Raw genomic sequence first — 3,435 nt, 5'->3', positions numbered from 1 at the left:
CACACACGCGCACACACCCCCTAGTTGTTCACCCCTTGGATTTACAGGCTAATTGCATTAATAGTTAAATGAGCTCTGTTCAGCTATCTTTATCTGAAGCCCATGATCTTTAAACGGTTTCCAGCTTATGTCTGTATAGAGTAATGAGCACTTAGAACTGTGCCACTAGATTAAAGAAAAACCTTATGACATTAAAGAGAACTTTATCTAAAAAGGTGCGTTCTTATATCAGAGCTTTATCGCGCCTTCTTCTTGCCCACTGTGTGCTGGAAAGTAGAATCAAAGTCAAATAATGCCTTTTTAATTGTATCTCTAGTATTATAGCTGTAGGACAGTACTGTATGATACTTCTGTGAATGTAAGATATCCTGTACCTGCTTATGATATGTAGTAGTGACTGTGCTATACCAGAGCTGTTTTTAATAATGGTATTCTAGAGGGGTTTTTTCCCCAGACAATGATTGAGAAGTTTAAAACACCAGGTACCCCATCAGTAGCAGAATTTGCTGTTTTTGTTTTGTTTAGTTTGTTTGTTTTTTCTGGGATTTTTTTTATTACCTTTTTTGGAGGGAAGAGTGAACTGAAAGTGTAATGTGTATAATTTTGTTCAGATGACTGCAGAAGGCTGGAAAGGCTGTTGCTGCTATTGATGCCTAGTGAATTGCTCTTGGTTATCTTTTTATATAAATATATATATAATTTGAATTTTTGGAAACTTTAGCTGTGATGTCAACTTTGGAAAAAAGTATCCCACTTGTACTGTGAGTTGGCATTGTACAGAAATTAACAGCCATATTGGTCTAGAAATGTTAAACTTAATTTTTTTTTCCATTTGTACAGGGGTAACGCACTGTATTAAATATGTAAGGTCTTATTTACATGGGTTTGATTACAAAAACTAATAAAGTATTCTCTAAATAAAGTATCTTTTTAGTTTCATTAGCCTAAACTATAGGCAAAAAGATGTGTGAAGTATCCAAATGTCATATTTGTCACATGAAGGACATACATTTTAGTTTTGAGAAGACATTTTTAAATAGCAGCTGAACATGTTAAAGCAGTTGAAACAAGTTTGCCTCTCTTGCAGTCCATCTTGCTAGGAAGACTAGCAAGTATGGCAGCATACCAGCTTGGCTTAGCAGGGAACTGTTCAGTAAACTAAATTGCAAAAAGGAAGAATATAAGAGCATTGCTCAGGGATGAAGTCAGGAAGACCAAAGCATAATTGGATTTGCAGCTAGCAAATGTTTTTCAACAAGAAGCATTTCTACAAGTATGTCAGTAGCAAGAGGAGGATCAGGGAAAGTGTGGATCCTGTACTGAGGGGGTGGCAACGTTGTAACAGGATGCAGAAAAGGCTGAAGTCCTCAGTGCCTCTTTTTGTCTCAGTCTTCACAGGCAAGGTCAGCTTCCAGACTACTGCACCAGCAGCACAGTTTAGGGAGGAGGTGAGCAGCCCTCAGTGGTGAAAGAACGTGTTGGGGACCATTTAAAAAAGCTGGACTTGTACAAGTCCATGGGGCTGGATGGGATGCACCCAAAGGTGATTGCAGAGCCATTGGCCATCTTTGAAAATTCATGGTGATCAGGAGCAGTCCTGGATGATTGGAAAAGGGCAATTCTAGTGCTCTTTCTAAGAGAGGAAAGGAGGAGGATCCAGGGAACTACAGACCAGTCAGCCTCACTTCAGTCCCTGGAAAAATCATGGAGCAGGTCCTCAAGGAATCCATTTCTAAGCACTTGGAGGAGAAAAGGGCGATTAGGAAGAGTCAGCATGGATTCACCAGGGTAAAATCATGCCTGACCAACCCAGTTGCCTTTTATGACAAAACGACTGGCTCTCTGGATGCAGGGAAACCAATGGGTATGGTGTACCTTGATTTTTAGCAAGGCTTTGGATACGGTCTCCCACAACATTCTCTCAGGCAAGTTAAGGAAGTATGGGCTGGATGAATAGACTGTAAGGTGGATAGAGAACTGGTTGGAGAAGTGGGCTCTATGGCTTGATGTCTAGTTGGCAGCCAGTATCAAGTGGAGTGCCCCATGGGGTTGATCCTGGGGCTGTTTCTGTTCCATGTCTTCATCAACGACCTGGAAGATGGCATAAAGTGCACCCTCAGTGAGTTTGCAGATGACACCCAAGTTGAGGTGTAGTAGATGCACTGGAGGGTAAGGCTATGATTTGGTGTGACCTAGGTAAATTGGAGGATTGGGCCAAAAGAAATATCATGAGGTTCAATTAGGACAAATACCAAGTCCTGCCCTTAGGACAGAACAATCTGTGCCAGTACAGGCTGAGGGCTGACTGGCTGGGCAGCAGGACTGCAGAAAAGGACCTGGGGGTTACAGTGGATAATAAGCTGAATACAAACGGACAGAAGGCTAATGGCATGCTGGGCTGCATTGGTAGGTGTATTGCCAGTAGGTCAGGGGAAGTTATTATTCCTCTCTATTTGACACTGGTGAGGCGACATCTGAAGTACTATGTTCAGTTTTGGGCCCCCCAGGACAGAAAGGATGTGGACAAATTGGAGGGAGTCCAGCAGAGGGCATCAAAAATAGTGAAGGGGCAAGGGGACATGACTCAGGATGAGGAAAGCCTGAGGGAACTGGGCTTATTTAGTCTAGAGAAGAGAAGTGGGGGGTGTTAATGGCAGCCTTCAACTACCTGAAGGGGGTTCCGGTGAGGATGGAGCTGGACTGTTCTCAGTGGTGGCAAATGACAGAACAAGAAGCAATGGTTTCAAGGTGTAGCAAGGGAAATTTAAGCTAGATATAAGGAAGAATTGTCTCACTAAGAGGGTAGTAAAACACTAGAACAGGTTAACCAGAGAGACGGTGGAAGCTCGATCCTTGGAGGTTTTCAAAACCTGGATAGACAAAGCTTTGGCTGGGATGATCTTAGGCTAGACATCAGGAGGTGCTACTTCACTGTCAGGGCAGCTAGGATCTGGAACCAACTTCCAAGAGAAGTGGTGCTGGCTCCTACCCTGGAAGTCTTTAAGAGGAGGCTAGATGTACACCTTGCTGGAGTTGTTTGACCCCAGTACTCTTTCCTGCCATGGCAGGGGGTCGGACTAGATGACAGTTTCATAGTTTCTAGGGTCAGAAGTAGATCATCTACTTTTGACGATCGGAACCATGCTGGCCCTCTTCCAGTCCTCTGGCACCACACCAGAGCACCACAAGTGCTTGTAAAGCCATGCCAGGGATCCTGCAATGACCTCAGCCAATTCCTTTTAGTACTCTAGGGTGGAGATCGTCTGGACCGGCTGACTTGAATACATCCAGTCCCTCCAGAAACTCCCTAACTAGTTCCTCACTAACCCTTGGCCTAGGTGCACCTCCCCTGGGGCCTGAGGGGGGCCTAACGGGGGGATGGCTGTTCCGGTCCCTGCTTAGGAAGATGGAGGCAAAGAAATTGTCAAACATGTT

At 44.1% G+C, this 3,435-nt stretch overlaps 1 protein-coding gene across 10 annotated transcripts in view; it reads left to right on the top strand.

Moving 5' to 3' along the window:
• The window catches only part of PRRC2C (proline rich coiled-coil 2C), a 101,450-nt gene that overhangs the window by 78,426 nt on the left and 19,589 nt on the right, over positions 1 to 3,435 (top strand). The gene's annotated exons all lie outside the window — the stretch shown is intronic.

Source organism: Crocodylus porosus, unplaced genomic scaffold (genome assembly GCF_001723895.1).
Source record: "Crocodylus porosus isolate Cpor-Errol unplaced genomic scaffold, CroPor_comp1, whole genome shotgun sequence".
In the NCBI taxonomy this organism is placed as follows: domain Eukaryota; kingdom Metazoa; phylum Chordata; order Crocodylia; family Crocodylidae; genus Crocodylus; species Crocodylus porosus.
Note: the sequence above shows the minus strand (reverse complement) of the source record. Positions and strands in the feature narration are given on the sequence as shown.